Source organism: Melozone crissalis, unplaced genomic scaffold, assembly GCF_028551555.1.
Source record: "Melozone crissalis strain CALT ecotype California unplaced genomic scaffold, PUWL_Pcris_2 ptg000027l_1, whole genome shotgun sequence".
NCBI lineage: Eukaryota > Metazoa > Chordata > Aves > Passeriformes > Passerellidae > Melozone > Melozone crissalis.
Genome location: NW_026535805.1, coordinates 2974772 through 2993811, shown reverse-complemented (window position 1 = coordinate 2993811; position 19040 = coordinate 2974772). Strand labels below are relative to the sequence as shown.

At 40.7% G+C, this 19040-nt stretch overlaps 1 protein-coding gene across 12 annotated transcripts in view; it reads right to left on the bottom strand.

Annotated features, from left to right (window-relative positions):
* ESRRG (estrogen related receptor gamma) overlaps nt 1-19040 on the bottom strand; it is a 368263-nt gene that overhangs the window by 243028 nt on the left and 106195 nt on the right. The window contains exon 1 of one of the 12 annotated variants that reach the window (XM_054279744.1): nt 1357-1429. The exons of 10 other annotated variants lie outside the window; for them this stretch is intronic. The gene's annotated coding sequence lies outside the window, so the exon portion shown is untranslated. Of the gene's footprint in view, nt 1-1356; nt 1430-19040 lie in introns of those variants that run through there. One more of the 12 variants, XM_054279750.1, reaches the window with a different exon arrangement.

Genomic DNA, 19040 nt, shown 5'->3' with positions numbered 1-19040 from the left:
ACAATTATATGACCCCCTCAAGTCTACAACAAAACCACTTTATTTTGCCCACAACATTCCAACTTGGCAGCTTATTTGAGCCCCACAGAAAGTGTAAGAAAGCAGACCTGAATTAATACTGCTGAAATCAGAAGCTAAGTTTCTCTTAATTTCTTCACAAAAGAAAAATAAAGAGAGAAAATTAACAGGTCTGACATCAAAGATGAATTTTAGCATTGCCTACACTGGTGTCAATCAATAACAAACCCCAAGAGTTACTCTAAATTAATGCAGATAGAAAATGAAAGTAGACAAAACCCATACAGACTGTAATGAAATTGCTTATTGATAGTGCTTCACTTACTGTCCAAATAAAAAAGGAGTATATGACCAAATTGTTCTGTACACATTCCCTTCCTTTTAATTACAGAGTAAGAGCAGCAATTGTTATCTCTTCTATCAACTCACTGAGATTTATAATATGGCCTGCTCCCCACACTTAAGACAATATAACCCTACACCACAGCAATATTGTAGTGCCACATCCTGTATCCTAGCAACGGTTTAGGGCTTGCATTTAATGTCAAAATAATGGGTCCTGCTTAATCTCTTGTTTTTTTTAAAGTAGGGGGTAAAACACTGAAATCCAGGAGTTCAGGGGGGGAAAATCACTGAGAAGCATTCTAAAAGCAGCCCTATGGGGCATATACAGATGTGCACACTCTGATGTGTATGGCTAAATAGATAACCACATGTATACACAAAATAGATGGTCTAGTTTTTGTCTTTAAATTGTTTAGACAAGAGTGAAAGCTGAGAAATGGAATGATGTATATCACTTTCAAGATACCAAAGGCTTTTAACAAATACAATCTTCCTCCTGCTTTTATCAGTTCAGTATCTTCTGTAAAAACATGACTTACAGTCCCAGTTTTTCCTCATTTAAATTTGGTCCTATCACCATATTAAAAGAAAAATATATTCCTGACTCTCTAATGTCTTGTGCCTCTCCTATTTTCTTTCAAAGATTTGTTTAAAACATACTGATTAAGTCATCTAACTCCTAGCGACACTCTCCAAGCTATTTCACAGCTGAGATTTTTCTGTATTGAGTATTTAAAACATCAATTGTGACGGAAAAATTCAAATGGCTCGGTTTGTAAGAGCACCAGGGATATGTGGTGGTACCCAGTAATAGTGACCAAATAGAATAATAATATTAGGTATCTCTGCTGCAGTTCAGAGACTGGAAAGTACTTTGAAAGGCAAGTATTCAGGTCTGCGTGGCTGCCAGAGAAGTATACACATACACACACGTATGTACGATGCACGTGCATACACCACTTCTGCAAAAGAAAGACACAGGACCAAACTCACAATTTTAAAGACTGAGGAAATGTGAAAAACTGACAGCTATGCTGTTATAGTCTTCCCCAGGCAATCCAGTCTTCCTTTCTATCTGCACAAGTTTGCAATTCTTACTTTGAATGCCCATTGGAACACTGCAAAACAGGTAGGGGAAGAGAGCATCAGCCATCCCGTGAGCAACAAGTAAATAGGGTTATGTTGAACCTGTGGGTTTCTAAAGACACTTGTACTCACACAGCTGAGCAGGCTCAGGGCTATTTGCTCTTCTTTGCCTCCAAGGCCTCAACAGAACACAAGGAACAAAGATTGTTTCAAATTGTGTTTGGGTTTTTTTTTTAATATTTCCCTATACATCACTTAAAAATATACAGGGGAAAAAAAAAATCTTTCCCTCTGAAAGCCCCTGGTGAGGGTACAAACCAGCAGAAGGTTTTGTACAGCAGCCACTGCCCATCCAACAGCTACATTCACAAACCCTCAAACACCCACAGTACCACAGCTCTGCCCTCTCTCACTTCACCCCACCAATCCACTCCCTTGGGGAGAGCCACGTCCAAACAGGCAGCCCCTGAAGCGTGCCCCCAGCACCAGCTAACCCCAGCTCTGTGGGACCAGCAGGGACAGAGAAATGAAGAAATGGGAGGAGTCGCGCTTGGGTGTCTGGTACAAAGAGAGAGCCACAGAGCAAGAAGAAAAACACTGCTCGCAGGAGAGCAATCTCTTTTTGTTATCCACAATATTTTACTTCTAGCTGCAAACCTGGAGCTTGAAAGGATCCTTGTGAGTGCTGTTTATTTATTTAAACCAATTCTTGCAGCTCTCCTCCTCTGTAAACAATACTGAGGTGAAGAGTTTACAGGAGCACATTGTCCAGAGCTCAGCACAAGGCAGCGCCCAGTTTGGGAGGCTTCCCCTTCCTTCTGTCTCTAAGGGAACTGTTTACTGCGTGGGCACATGCACACAGCAATTCACCTTTCTCCGCAGTTGTCATCACAGCCATTCCCTGACAGATATTATTATCCCCTGAAGATGGTGCGTGGACAGCCCTATCCCCTGCTAGGCTGTCCCAGTTTTATAAACTGCAAATCTGGGCAGCTTACTCCATGGGAGGAAAAAAAATACAAATAAAGCTGTTTAAAAAGAACAGCTGGGGCCACACTGCTGCATTAATGTGGCCCCAGCAGAGGAAAGGCACCATCTCTCTGTCACTACAGGCCCTTCCTTCCCCCTGCAGTGACACCCCACCCACCACCAGTGAGCCCTGCCACAGCTTCACTGGGCAGCAGAGTGGGGCCCAGCAGCAAATCTTCTACAACTAAGCACATGAGATCTAAGTTGGGAAGGAGGGTCAAGGATCCCTGTGGCACAGACTCCCTCCCAGCCAAAACCATTGCAAGAGAGCCCTATGAGTTCAGGCAACACTTGCCTCAGCTTGTGCTGAGAAACTTTGAAGATGAGCACAGCCTTGTGCATCCACCAGACCAAGCTCAGCCCAAGCACATGTCTAAGGACTGCCTCAAACTGAAAGTCAAAACAGAAGAGGTTTAAATGCCAAGCAAAGTCTGAATTAAAATATATGGTTTTTTTCCTCCAGAGCTATGTGATCCAACACAGGTTGGCAGTAAATGGAAAACAAAAAACCAGAGCCACTTACAACACATTTTTCAAAGAACAGCACTGCAACAGGGTCTCTGATCAAATGGCCATTGTATGAACATGAGTGTTACACACAAATTGCGTCTCTGTGTTTCCAAAGGAATTTTAAAAACCCCACAAACCACAAAAGCAAAACAAAAATAACCAAACCACACAACTTGCTTAAGTACTCATTTTGAGGGCAAATATTCCCTTGATCCATAGGCAACAGAAAACTTGTAAACTGGGGGACTATGCAAGTTTTCCATCCTGGTGTCATACAGCCTCATTTCCCTTAGACAGGCAAAGCTAAAATGAGAGGCTGGTAAGGAGAATACCATTAGCAAATGGTCTGACCCATAGGTAGATGGCTTGCCAGCCAGATTTTAAATAACTTGTTTGTATAATCTCTCAACACACACCTGCCTGATGTAATTTGTCCTTTTTTGGGTGGTTTTTTTTTTTTTTACAATTTTAGTTTTAGGTGTTTCTATTTTTAAAGTAAAATTGATTTTGTTGACCCTGAAACAAATAAGCTCCAAATTATGCTGGTTAATTGCCATTAGCCACACAAAATCCTGAGTTTCTTTTCTTTGGCCAGATAAGCAAAAAGCCATAGACAGGTTGAGACCATTCAAGTTCTAGTGAAAACTGAAATCTTTAAAGAAACAACAGAGCAGAAAACTATAGGGATTTAAAAAAAAAAACTTCCTTTGAAAAATCAGTCTCAGTTAAGTCACTATGTGGAAGAAACTCCTTTGGTATTTGGTAGAAACTCATTTTGATACATACCAGCTTTTTGCTTACAACAAAAGGGACAGAAGTCTCTAGTTCCTATCACACTGCACACAGTAACACTTCTTGGACATCCTAAAGTAAAACCTTAAAAAAAAATACAACAAAACTCAGGCTGCTTATAGATGACCAGCTCATGAGGCATTTTGAGTTTTTTTAGTTAACGTTTACAGTCACACAAAACATATTCCTATCTTGTGGTCATAGTGAGATCCCACTTTATCATACTTGATTTGCTTCTTTACTGAGAATTTTCACCCGGTTTTCCAAATCAGCATCCCATCACTGAAGTCATATAGCACCACCAGTGTATGGCAAGCATGAGATTTGGAAATTCACTGTACTGCAGACCCTCATTGAGTAACATTCAACCTCATGTTTACAGCTCAAGTGATTTCAAAAGAGATGAGTAATCTAAGTTTGTTTTTTAAGTCTTTGGCTGTAGTTTATGCTACACCAGGAAACTGAATTTTCAGTGTACAAATTTCCTCTCTCCTTGTCATCTGAAGAAAACAGAGCCCAGCCCCACTGGCATCTTCATCTACTACCTGCTTGGAATATAATGTCACAATTAAAAAACTGATACCAAGTAATATTCTAAAATTAAGTTAAATATTGTGTTTTGAAGAAAAAGGGTACTTACGACCAGTATCAGTACATGAGCTAAATCAAATGTTTAGAATTTTGGTTAAATTCAGATCATCACCAGGTGCTTCTCCACAAGTGCCTCTGATTCATCTGGGACTACAAATGTGACTTCAAACCTTACTAGCCTAGTCTTTCCTATTAGGCTCTTCTGCTTTTAGCCACAGCTGTAAAACCTGTGAGAAGTCCCCTTCCCATTATGCTTCCAGTAAGATGCTGGCAGTGAAAGAGATATGCAAGAATCCTACAGAATGGTTAAAAAAAACAGAAAAAAAGTGTGGTTTTATTTCTTGCCTAAATATGTAGGTAACCATTAGTGAGTGATAGATTGCTTAACTTCATCACACAGATACTCTTCATGTTTTGTTTGTGATTATTTAAAATGGACTGTTGGTACAAACTCATTATAAGCAAAATGGGGGGGAAGTGCCTATGATCGTAATTTGTGACCTTAGGAGAGCCCAGGTGCAGAAAAGACTTGAAGTATTTGCAAGGGAACACATCTGTGTTGCATCAGATGCAGGTTCCAGACCACAAATCTTCAGGTAACAGTGAGTAACACAAATATTCATGACCATCTACTGACATTCTTTTGGTGGACTGCAAATTTCAGAATGCTAATTTCAGTTGATGTGTGGATGTATAACTTCTCTTTTAGTATTTATATACAACTATCACATTTTTAAAGCCATTAACAATGCAAATACTCAGCATCTGCCATTTCAAGTGTTCTCTGTCAGTGAAAGGTTTTAAAAGGTTTTGATCTCAACGTGCTGAACTGCTGAGCCCAGTAGTCTCACATTTATGCCAGTGTAAATTAGCAACAAGTCAATGGAATTAAACTGGAGCAAGAAAAAAAAGTGGTGCAAAGATTCTCATATTCCCATTTTAATTATCACAGAAATTAGACTTGAAATGCACTGCAGTGAAGTCAAGAAAAAAAGCAAAATTAATATTTATAAACTAAACAATGCAGTTGACATTAATAATGCTGACTTTGTTAAAAGTTGCTTGACCATTTGTAGCAGCTTTTTGTTTTACTCTTTACCTATTCTTGACACGGTGTAGCACTGAACTAAGGTAGTATTTTAGGTGTTTTCAAATGGGGTTCCAAAATCGTGAAAAGGAACTAGACAGTTGCACGAAATGATGAATTTTGTTGTTAACAGAGACTCTGGAAGATACTGCACTTGGAACAATTCATCCACAGAGGACATCCCTCAGCTTGGTTAACTCAACCTCACACTTCGATTTGCCAAGTTCAAATAGGAAGCACCAGTTGTGAGTAAGGGGCAAGGTGCTCTCGCTGGGGCAGGTAAATAATCCATGAGATGGACCTTTAGCCAAGGGATGGGCCAGCTGGACCAGCAGGTAAATAATCCATGAGATGGACCTTTAGCCAAGGGATGGACCAGCTGGAGGAGCTCGGTGTCTGTGGGACCTGGCTTCCCGTTCATTAGACACATGCTGCTGCTTATCCCCAAACCCCCTGCAGGACAGGACTTACTGAAGGCCGAACAACTAATTAGCAGCTTTTTTCCACCGACTAATACAATTCCCTTCTAGCTGCTCCATAAAGAAGATTCAGTGGAATACCTCTGTGAAAGCAGTGGAATTCCAGGTAGTTATGGTGACGAATTTCATTGTGAATGAGGATCAATGTCCCATACTACTTTGAATAGTAATTTCTTAATTCTTATTCAAATCCGGCCAGCAAGATAATATAACTTGAACTGAATTGGCCATGTGATCCTGATGGCATCCCATTAATGGGCTGTTCACTTAATTTATGTAATTTTTAAAAATTAAATGGTCATATTTTAAATCCCTACTGCGGTCCTTCAGATTGAAAGTACATGTTTAAAAGTTATAGTCTCTTTATAAATCAGTATGTCTGCACTTCTTAGTTTGTTGACTGAACTTTCCCCAAGTTTTAATTCATCTTTTCTCATCTTTCTCTCTTCTGCCTGTGAGAACATTACAAAATCCCTGCATCCAGGCATTTCATACCCATTAACTAGCCATGTTATGCACCACAGGAAAAAAACCCCCAACATTTGTAAATTCTTATTTGGGTTGGCAAACAAACCATGGTTTTCTATTTGCACAGAGAGAGCATAAAAATCCAGTTATAGGGACACTTTCACTGATAGTCAAAAGCCAAATAAATCCTGTCTGTAAGCAAAACGACCATGAAGGCAGTTATTAATAACAACAGCTTACAGACCTAATTCTGCAAGATACTGAGCTTCCCCCTCCGAGCACAGAGGAACCCAAGGTGATCGGCACCTCCTGCAAAGTGTTTGGCAACTGTGGCCTAAAGGGCTCACTGCAGACACTCAGCCGTGCCCCAGGAGCACAGCTGCCCCCAGCAGCCCCAGCCCTGAGAGGGAGCAAGACACTGGGAAAAAAAGTGCCCCCTTTACCCAGGGCTATTTATAAAGCTTGCACTAAACATTTAAAGCCAAGCCCTAACTTGGCAAGGAGTCAAGGACCACACTGAAAAAAAACCCCTATACCCTCATTAAGAAAACGCATGAAGCACTGATTTCTATTTTTGGCCACAGTTGTAAGCATTGCCAGGGTTACAGCTGCTTTATTGTGGTTTCTCAAGAATTTCCTTGATAAAAAAGGACAACAGAATTAGCTGAGCCTTTTGGAAATAGCTGCACAGTCCAGCTGTAAAACAATGTCAAGTAGCTGGCAAAAAAACAAACCAAAACCCCACAATACAACAGTAGCTGCATGTCTACCAGCAGTGGCACGCTCGCCCTCTGAAGTTCCTTATTTGGAACCGGGAAAGGGCAAGAAGAGGGAGACTTGAAATCTTCTAAATCTACTGCCCAAACTGGTACAGAAGTGTTTTTGTTGGTGAGCACATCATGATAACCTTCTAGTGAAGACACTCTTTTCTAGCAAGACCTAGGGGTGCCTCGTGCACAGACGTGTAGGTGGAGATAAGGGATGGAGATGGAAACGAGTTCAACATTCTTTTCATCCAGAGGGAAAAGTATTTAGCAAACAGTGTACTAGGAGAAAGAACTGAAAAACAAAGTAATAAAATCTTCAAAGCAATTGGTCTTTCTTATTTCATGCCAAAGAATTACAATCTGTATCATTTTCTAGGAGAAGGCAGCTCAGGTACAGGATTTAGGGTCAAGAGGACTGGATTCATCAAAGCCTTGGGCAAGCAGCTCTCGGCTTTTCCTACTAAATGCCTGCTCACTCCCCCAGTTTCTGGAGGAATCAAAGACAATCAATGGTTTGTACCTGCTGGAAAAAGAGAGGAAGCTTTCCCTTGCATGTATGTATGCATGCAGACCTATTTCATGTCTGCAAGCAGGGACAGATCATCCATATACTGTTATGTCACTGGAGTTTTAGCATATCAAATAAAAATCTTCCTGTAAAGGCAATGAAATGTCCAGACAAGGATATTATATCACATTACATATTAATTTCAGTGTTCATATTTTTATACTATTATTCCTGTGGTTTTTGAGGAGAAATAAAAATGTTCTGTCCTTCCCTCAGCTGAAATTCAGATATACTGACAAACATGCTGAACAGTGAGAGGAAATGGCTACATGGGCAAGCTACAAGGAAGTGCACTAGTTATTCCCCAGCTTTGTAGGCAAAGCTCACAAGAGAAGAGGAGAAAATTTTGGTGGGTAGAGGAGAAAATGAAGTAAGGCAGTTCACTACCAACTATAGTGAATCAGTTCCTGCACATCAGGAACCAATACCTAGGTTCTGAGTAAGTTTTGTGTTAAATTTTAATACTCCTTCACAAGTCAAATTCTCTCATACCTCAGTACTCTTAGTGATATACTAAGAAAGGTTATAATTATACATAATCACAATAATCAACCCATAATTATTTCACGTGGGACCCTTTCCATTCCTGCCTGACTTAGCTATATGGTGTCAGTTTTTAGACTGAGCACCATGAGTTGTGGGAAACAGCTTTAGCTAGAGCAACACAATCAAGACCAAACCAGATTAGCTCCTGCACCCCCGGCAGTGTAAGTGTTGAATAATGAAAGTCTTCTCTTAGACTAAGCAGTAACCTAATATCTGTATTTAAAAAAACAAAAAAGCCTAACCAAAAAAAAAAAAAAAAAAACCAAAACAAAAAAACCCGCAAAAACAACAAACCAAAAAACCAAATCACAAAAAAACCCCCAAAAACCCACACAGAAAAAGTGGATTCATTTGTCATGTACAAGTAGAGAAAACAGGGCACTCAGCTGGAACCCAGAAGGTATGAATTACAGGTAATATTTTCAAGATTGTCTAAGGTCTAGATAATTAAATTAACTCAGGCATAGCTCACTCAACATCATGGTGCCTAGATTTCTTTTAAATATGGGTTCAAGGTCAATGGTGAGCAATACCTGAAAATCCTTAAAAACACCATATTTTAAGAAGCAAAATCCTGTTCAGGAGTGATAGTGAACACCTGAACACCAACAAAGTCAAAGTTAGGTCTATTTGCAGGTATATTTGTTCTCTAGCCTGTGCTGTTGGTGATGGAAGAAGTGGCTTCCTGAGGACTGTCTGAAGCACACACTGGGCTCACCTCCAGGAGAGGCCTGTTTCAGTACATAATCTAAAAGGAGATGCTGAAATACTCACCCCACATATCTGTGCTTTTCTTTATAACCATACTTCTGAGAGAGCCCAGAGTCAAGCCCTGAAGGGCCAAGTTCCCTGACAGCAATGCTCTTCAGAAAAATGTTTTTCTTTAAAGTGCTTTCACTCATTTTGCCTGTTTGTCAAACTAGGTCCTTCTTCGTACTCAATGTCCTTGCCTGTTGGTCTCATCTTTTCCTTTTAGACTGCAAATCCTTCTCTAGCCTGGACACCCCTCTGTGTTTACCTCCTCCCTTGCAGAACTCAGCATGTGCTTGCCCATCTCAACATTAGCACGTTCAGTGAGCTGGCTTGGGATAAGAATATGATGGCACGAGCAGGTCTGTCATTGTCACTGGGCCAGATAGGAGGGTTTTTGTTTTGCCCAGTTAAGAAGCACAGTATTTGTATAGACATAATAATATATAAGAGATCATGTCTATCTTTGGATTCTGCAGAAGTGTTTTTCACTGAGTTCCTAGTAGCCAAGTTAAGTCTTTGCCCAGAATGAATATGCAGCATCCCAATCGTGGAGTGAGTGAATGGAAAGCCAGAAATAGAGTCCTGAAGATCAATAGATTTGACTGAGAAAGCGTTTGCATTCTCAGGGGTAGAGATCATTGTGTTTCTAAGTGGATCAGAGATATGATCCTTGGCTGCTGTGAATGGAATGGAAACTGGATGCCATCAGCAGGAGATACGAGTGCTGATGCAGTGAGGTAATGTGGTAAGGAATAGCGGAGTGGAAGGAATGCAGTGCCACTGCCCTGAAGAATCTTAAAATTAGCTCAATCTGGCATTCAAACGCTGGGTGAAGTGAAAAGGAAAAAAAAAAAAAGCACAGCAATTTTACAAGAGAATAGTTTCTGAAAGGAGAACAGTGGCTCTCTGCACTGCCAATCAAGACCCACGAGGCAACTCCCTACAAATCTGCCACCAGTCTCACCAGAGCCACCACAATCCTGGGAAGGAAAGGCAGCATTGAAAAATGATGTTTTTGGGTTAGTTCCATAGAAATGCAAGCCAAAGTCAACCTCACATGGATCATATTTTCACAAGAAAATCTCACAAGAAAGGTTAAATTTCTCTACAGTTTCTCTAAAGATCCTATAAGGAGTCATGTCTCCTTTGAATGATACCAGCAGTAAGTTTCGCTTTTGTGTCTGATGAGAGTCAGGTTGGCCTGAAAATTACGATAATGACTCCAGCCAAAATGCAGCTGCTGCAGTAGGGTTCTTAGGGCACTGATTGTCTCCTCTCTAAAGCCAGGATGCTACTGCTTGGTTTATTTGGAGAAGGAAGTCGCCTCTACTTTCTATCACCTTCTATCACAGCTCCAATGCACAATGGTTATTAACCTTTCACAATAATTTCTATTATTGTCAGGAATGCAGAGGTTAAAGCATAACTCCAAGCCTACCTCAGGGTTATGTTTCAGGGGCTAGAGGCAGGAACTAATAAAACACACTGATGGCTTTATTTTGAAACTGTACTGTAATGCTTGTAATTATGACTACCCTAATTTTCTTCTATTCAAAATTACAGGGTATTCCTTACCCCTTCTGCACATTAAATACCACAGCCACAGGACAGTCAGAACCTGCTGGCAGGCAATCAAACTCCCAAGAGATGGAAATGCACACACCACAGCTGCTTTTCTGCCACATGCTGTCCCAGCAAAGAGGGACTGAAAGTCCAAGTGAAGATGGATCTGACTGCAAAGCCAACATGCAGATTTTACCCCTGAAGGTTACTTGATACCTATTCCAAGGTCTAACCATGGACACTGAATTGTGTTTTACATATTTACAAAGCATTCTATTAACATTTCCATCAAAACGGGAAAAAAAAAAAGAAAAGGAGAAATAAAACCTTATTAGGCACAATTCTCAGTGAGTGATATCTGCTTGGCACAGAGCAGACTGGGTCGTGTCAAGGAGATGGTGATACACACCATCCTTACGCCAACCCCAAATTCCCTATATCAGCACTTCTAAATTCTGCTGCTATTCTACAGCTGCAGGCCTTGGGCAAGCAGAAAAGGCAGAAGTGAAATAAAGCCCTGTCATGTCATCTCCCTGTACCACACACCTCTCAGCAGAAGCACAGAGGCAGAGGTGCAGGTTGAGAATTAAATAAAATAAAAAGGAGGAAAATTCTCATTGCTGGTCCCAAAGGAGCTTCTCTTTTATAGGGGAAGAGCCCTGCCAGGACTTTGCAATCAGATGATAGCACCCCCTGCATTGTTCAAGCACTATCAAGGGGCATTACACTCAGAAGATAATCCAGCCCTTGAATTCCCTAGGTACTGGTTTTAAATACCTCTGATGAGATCCAACTGCAGCCTACCTGGGTATGCCTCAACCATCTAGCATCACATTTGGTTATGTCTACAAAAACACCAGCTAGGAAGAAAGAGATAATGAAGAATGACTTTATAGTCTTTTATTTGAGAAAAAGCGAAACATATGGATCCTGGCACTGAAAGTATGGAATCTGTGATAAAAACATATGGATATCCATATGGGGGGGGAAAAAAAAAGCAAGGGAAAAAAAAAAAGCTTCTCGGCCAGAAATTCTGTGCTTGCATTTTTATCCTGTATGCACAGTGCACCCCCTTCCCTCTGCAGCGCGACGCTGCCTGCCGATGGATTAGGATGCTATAAATTCACATGCAAATTTCACAAAATGCTCTACTGTTATCAACTTTATTAGATTTACGAATACAGTCCCGCTTATATTTTTTTATTCTCTTAATCCCTTTCATCACTTAATAGCTCAGAAAGTAATGGATTTCAGTAAAAAGGAGAGGCTTATTACAATCAATCCTGTTGCGCTATCTCTGCTCGACGCTCAACTAATGAAACTTATTTTTCTTCAGGACCTCTACAGGAAATCCTTTCCTAAGGAAAAAAAGTGTTTAATATGTTGCTGACTTGTAATACTGCAACTGTATTATTCCTCTCCTTTGGGTGTCCATCCAGAGGTTTGTAAGAGCTATTAATTGTACTTTATTCTCCAAATTCTAGCCTGTAGTGACACAAGAAGCTACTGAATCTTATTTAATACAATACGCCAACTTACAGTTCATATGACTGGAGGCCCTCACAGTATCTTTTAACTCTGAAAACTCAAAGATTAATTTTCTTTTTAAATAGTGAGGGTAACAAGTTGCCAGAAAGGGCAATTTTATAAAAAGGTTTACACCTTAAATAGTCCCACTGCTGAGGATCACAAAGTCTCTGTCATCCAAGTTAGCCTTCTCTAAGATCTTATTTCAAGCATACGGTTTTTAAAGCTGTCTCAGTTCCCTCCTTTTGCATCCTTTGAATAAAAAGGCAAAGTACAAAAACAGAAAACAGCCAACCTTCATTATTTAATTCTCTGTTAAGGGCTAAGGAACCATCCACAGATGCACTGGTTTAGCTAAACCTGCCATACCCCAGGGCACCCTGCACAGCCTCCAGGCCAGTCCTGCCCATGCTGCTTGGCTCGTCCGCCTGCTCTTCTCTCCATCACTGCTGGTATCCCCTCCAAGCCTGGGAAAGGGCTCCAGAGCTTGTCCCTGTGTCCTGGGGGCTGTGCTACCCCACAGGATGCAGCCAGTGAGGCTGCCCAGAATGCTCCCCTCGACACAGGACCGCCAGCAAGCGCCTTGGACACTGCCGGCAGAAGAACTCTGCTTGCTCCTAATGCATGGATGCCAAAGTATATGCATATTCTTATTGCACTACACAAGTGTGAGGAAAGAAAACAACTTTGGGGTCACTTTTATGCCAGCAATGAATTAAGTGTTTTACCATTTCTCAATACCTCTCCACAGGAGAGCAAAAAATTAATGTAAGCAAAAGAAGCTAAGTCCCAATCGACCACAAGGAAGCTACAGACCAAGTCACTCCTTCAATCCAGACTCCTTACAGTTAAAGAACATTCAAGGAAATATTTTTCTTGGGCTTATTTATTATTAATGGAAGTATTTGTTTGCTAGGATTTTTCTTTGCATCTGACCAGGACTGGAAATGAAGGTAACATGAGAAAAGTTAAAAACAGAGGCATCATTTTAGAAAGAAGAGGTGCTGCATGTTATCAGGAACAGGAATCAAAATTCCATTTCCATTTTCCAACTCAACAAGATCTACAGCACATTATGGTTTTAGCTCTATATAGTCAGTTGACAATAACATGGGACTTCCTACACTTCTGCCTCTGCTCTGGCTAATTCCAGAACTATCCATGAAGGTTATGTGATGTAACCAACCATGCAACACTTAATTAATTAGGAGGCAGTGCTTCCTGGCCCAAAGTGGTTACGTTCTTAAACACAGGAATGACGTCTTTTTTACCATATCTAGTAAAGTTACTAATATTTTGAGGGGTTGTGACTCATTTCAACAAGAAATGCTTCTTGTTAATACAGATCAATGAAGGGAAGTTAGGAACGCAATGGCTTTGTGTCTGGATATATATCTACTGCAAAGCTTGATCCTACAAATATCTCACATGGTTAATTTTACTCACATGAGCACCTGCTTGTATGAATAAAGTTACTCACGTGCACAAGTGTTTGCAAGACTGAGCCCCTAAATCCATTAAATTAATGGTGGAAATACATAAAATATATAATTGATGAACAAGTGAATTAGGATTCTGCTCAAAAGTAGGTAGAAAAGGATTATCACTCAGGCAAGCTCTCTCTTCACTGACTGTTTCTGATTGATAGATTTGTATAAGGCTGAGTTTCTGATTAGTTCTGAGATATGAAAGCTTCAAAATGTAGGAATAAAAAAAAAAGACTTTCTGAAAATGAAATGCAATATCCAATTCAATTAAAAGAAAAAGCTATTATCTGGAATTGAACCAAGACTTTGGGATAACGTTATTTATTCCATGCCAAATTTAGTAGATGTTTTCCAAAATGCCAGTTTACTTGGATTTTATGGAAAAATTGACCTTTTCACCCAGAACAGAGGCTGCTAATTTCATTAAAGTCGTTAGATATTTCCTCAGAGGGCATCCATGCCAATTCTAGTATTTCAATTCCCCTGTTTTCATCTATATTCCTCTTGCATGGAACCGGCCTGACAAAGCTATAACCATGCTGTTGTTTCCTGCTCCTTCTGTACCCACTGCCAATGTACTTCATTATTCAACCTCTGAGAACATTGAGGAAACCGTGAAAAGTAAGTGCTGCCCATCCAGAGCTGCCCTCCTGCTCACACCCAGCAGCCCTAAGCCCCTGGGTCAGGTAATCTGCACCACGAGCATCCCAGAAGAGCCTGAATCAACTCGACTGACAGGAGATGAGCCAAGCCTGTCAATTCATACAGCAGCCTGAGCTCATCATCTGTATTTACATAGTTCCTCAATCAAACTCCTGCGCTCTGTAAACTCTGTTTATTACCCTTCGTACAGGCCGACACGGTTTTACAGTTTGCTCTCCTTACAGTAGAGGCACAGATCTACTCTTGATAGCTATTTTGTACCTTAACTCTCCCTTTTAAGAGGGAGGGCGCAGTTATTACTTGCCAAACCAGCACATGTTCATAGAGAGAGTGCGGTCAAGTGGTCAGGAGCAGAGCTGATGTTAATTAGCAATGAAATGAGGAATGAACCAGCATTAGCCCTGAGACTAATCAATGGGAAAATCACTCCAAGCAGGCAGCTTAATGAAGTACTATACAGCTGTTTATTTTTAGTCTGTTTTAGCCTGACAACAAAATCCCGATTAATTAGGGAAAAAAAGTCTTTCTAAAACGTATTTCCTTGTAGAGCCTTGCTATAGCTCTGATTTGTTTGGATTTTTTATTGCATTTGTCTGTACCTCTCCCTGGCAATTAAAGGCCCAGCTAGAAAAATTAAAGCAGGTCAGAAAAGCACGTACCCATCGGTGGCACGCATTTGTCACCAGCACAACCTGCCACCTCACAGGTGGCCCATTGAGGGCCCTTTGCAGCACTGAGCGCCCTGCCCCTCTGCAGAGGCAGCCAGAGGGCAGAGCAGCCTGGTCACCAGCCTGCTCTGCCATCCCTGAGGCAGGGATGGGCTGCCGAGGGAAGGATGTGTGAGTCCTGTGGCATGATTTGGGTGAGGCAGCCTCGGTGCTCTTGCTGTCCCAGAGCTCCAGCAGGGCCCTGGATGAGGACTCCAGTGCAGAATGCCGGGTTCTGTTTGAAAATCTGGGCTCTGCCCTCACCCTGACGCAATTCCTCACACGCCGAGGAGACGCAACAGCACTTCCCAAATGTTTGCCTCGGATCACCACAGGTGAATCACACATTATCTGCCACTTAAGTCACTAACCAGAACATCCAAGGATGATGATGCAGCTTCTCCCCCACTGGCTGCTCTTTTGGGCACCCCTGTGTCTTGAGGGGTCCCCCAAGCATCTCCCTTTTAACTCAGCACTGCACTGGGCTCTTCCTTCATGCAAACCTCAGGCTTTTCTAACAAAGCTGGTGTAACACACCTTGGACATGGTGCCATAGAAGAGGCTGAAGAAGAAGGCTGGGAGCTAAAGCCTTTTCCCCAGAACACTACACCAGGAGATAGCACCATAACACAACCTTGACTGAAATCACAATCCTAGCTGAAAAAAAAATTCTCTTTTAAATGCAGCAACAGTGAAAACAAAAAATAATGGGGCTTTACTTCATTTCTCTTTCTCTTGAAGACTCCAAATTCACATTTTGATACATTCATGTATAACAGCAGAACATAAAATGGCATTTGCATGACAGTAAAAGTACTTATGGTTTAGACTTGACATTAAGAGCAGGAATTTTAACATCAACCATAACATGAGTTGGAGACACATGAGGACAACAGCCCTCCCCCTGCACGGTCCTCACCCACCAGAGTAGAAATAGGCACAGGTAAAAGGTCAATTGAAACCAGCTCTTGTAGGAGTTTTTTTCCCTGTTTTTTACTGTGTGTATTGGACAATTCATTGTTTGTTTGATCAAAGTCCTCTCATATGCCAACAGAAGCATGACTGCAGAGAGGAGTTTCTTAATCTTTCCAAATATAATCAATAAACCACCTCTGAAACTGTGTCAAAATACAAAAAGGGGGGGAAGTGGAAAAAAATAGGATAGTCTTATGTAGGTACATAAGCTTGTCTGGGCTAAATGTCCATACTTGTCTTTAGAGACTTTCCTTATCTGTATGTTGCAATAAACATCATTCTGCAACCTTTTAGGCATGCACAACTTAAGTGAGAGCTGGGTGAACGACACAAACTGCTCTTCCCCAGGAAAGAAAGAAATCTTTAAACTGATATTATCAGGCCCTCTGTGACAGAGGCAATTTCTAAGTCCAATTCACCTCCTGAAGATGGAGACATTACAGTAAATGTGTTCATTAGATCTCGAGTGACAAGCCTTAATTAAAATGTACTGTGTTTGCAAAATGAGAACCAAAATTGAAGACACTCAAGTACAGTAAATATATCTTTTGCATTGAGCACAGCAAGACAGACACTAGCTTTTACTTAACACTCAAAAGATACTAAAAAATGAATGCTACAAATATATTTCAATAGCATATATATTTGTTAGAAAACTTCTGACAGAGCATATGTACAGTAACATAAATTCAGACACGTCTGCATTCTTACACACTAATTACATTTCTTAAAGACTCTATTGTGCATATAAAAAGCAAGTTTTACCAGTTTTCCTTCCTTAGTCATTAATTCTGCAACCTGCTGAAATAAATATTGCTAATGCTTTTCACTTCAATAACTCCATTCATGTGAAGATCACAACATTTCACAAACATCAGTTAAATAAACTGCCTTGTGGGAGAGGCAGTGGCCATAAAAGAACTGACCTACTGCTGGGGGTAGAGGTGGAAGATCATACCTGTATAACAGCACACAGCTGAATTATAAATTTCCCAAGCTTAGCACATGCCAACACAGTAGAGCAAAAACATGTTTGTCTTTTTCTAAAAGCACACACGAACATCCAAGTCTTGCTACAAATACATCAGCTGATTGAAAAGATCAACTACTCTTTGATTGATTTCAACTTGGTTATGATTACTTGCAAAGGAAGCAAAGGGGTTTTTACAAAGCCAACCAAAGGTGCTTGCTAGCAAGACTTGATTCCATCCAACTGTAAAGTTTGATTTCCAGAGGGCTCTTTTTTTTTCTTCTTCTTCTTTTTTTTTTCTTCTTTTTTTTTTTTTTTTTGGCAGCAGGAGGTGAGGAAGAGAGGAAGAGCCACTGTGAAGCAATTATTTGTTAAAAAGTGCAGACCTCAAAAACAACATCACTAGCCAGGTAATCCCCTTTATAGCATGATTTGATAGCTCAGGGAAAGCTAAACAAAGGCACAATGCACTGCAACCACAACAGCTGGGTTGGAAATTGCTGCAGATTGTTAGGAGGAGCTGCAAACTAGAGATAGGCAGTGAAGAGGTTAGAAATGATAGGGTAAAAAAAAAAAAGGGAGACAAATTACTCCAAAGACCATATTCTTTAAATCGTTGAAGCAAAACATGTTTATTTGATTTGTTTGTATGCCTATTAAAAAAATGCTACTTTGGGATTCTAGAAACCCAGTCTGTCAATTTTTCAGCTTCTGCACTTTCATGGTTGCTTAGAGCTGTTTAATGCAAATACACTTCCAATAAGAGATTTCATGCCCCTAAATTACACCCAGTTAAGGGCGAATGAAAATGTAAGGTAAATAACTATAATCAGCCATATTATCTTTCTCCTGGCACCTCTCACTTTACAGGCATATTTAAAGGCATCTCTGGGGTCCTATCCTTTTTAACAAGCGGCAGCGCATTTCCTGGAATATTACTTACGGTGCTGTGCTGCGAACATTACACAGGTTCCAATGTTACCTAGAGACCCAGGAAGAATTGCATCTGTTGCAGAGACATGCTTGGTGCCATGTTTAGGAACATGTGAAAGGATCAAAGAAAATTTTCAAGTCTCTTCTTCATCCCACACCCAGACTGCCTAGGTCAGGCTCTTGTGCCCGATGCTGCTGATCAACACTGTTGGGGTGTAGCGAATCAAGGGAAGAAAAATGAGACTGTGCACTTCTGGTGGTCACTGGAAAACACTCAGGATTCCAGTAAAAAAACCCAATTAATACAAGAACTTAAAAGCATTTCACTCCCACTGTTATTTTTAAGCTAATAAAACCATGCTTGAGGAGGAAAGGTGATCTGAGCATAGCTATTAACAGCCTCACAGTCCCTTGCTGTCTCCATGAGAAAGTATAAAGTGATAAGCAATAATCAAGGAGCAACTAATTACTCACTTGGCAAAGAAAATACAGAAGAATAGAAATCTTCAGAAGGAAATACATCCCTGAAGTCCTTCAAAACAAATTTGGATTATTCTGAGTGAGTTCAAGTTTGCAGCTGAACAGTTTTTTTGTGTTGTTTTACAGGAAGATGACTTTAGAATTCTACAAAAAGTATTCTGCTTCAGCTAAAGGTGACACAGCACTGACTGAGTTAAACCAGGGGAGCTCTGTGAGAGAATAAATTCCACATAATAAAGTCAGATCAGTTTAGCCTGTCTCTCCCATACATCCCAATTGCTACCGTACCTCTATTTACCAGATTTTTATTATCCAAGCTATTTTTACATCATTAGCTTGCAGATCTACTTATGCTGAGGTTCTGCATTCTCCTAGGAAGAAAATTTCTCTGCAAATCAAATTTCACAGGGTTATTTGTCTTTAGTGAAGCAGCCCACAAAGTTCTCAACCAATTTATCCCTCTGTGCAGCACCAGCAGAAGCCCTCACTTAACAATTCACATGATCCTTGCTTACCTAAGTTGCGCTAGGCCCTGTGTAGAAATGGGTTTCCTCCCACCTCATTACAGAAGATGTGGGACAAAAGAGTAAGGGGTCAGGAAACAGATGCACAAGTCCTTGTTTGTGCCACTGGCATGAGAGCTAACCTTTGGAAAGTCGCATTTATCCCAGTCTCATTCTCCCTCCATAAATGGTT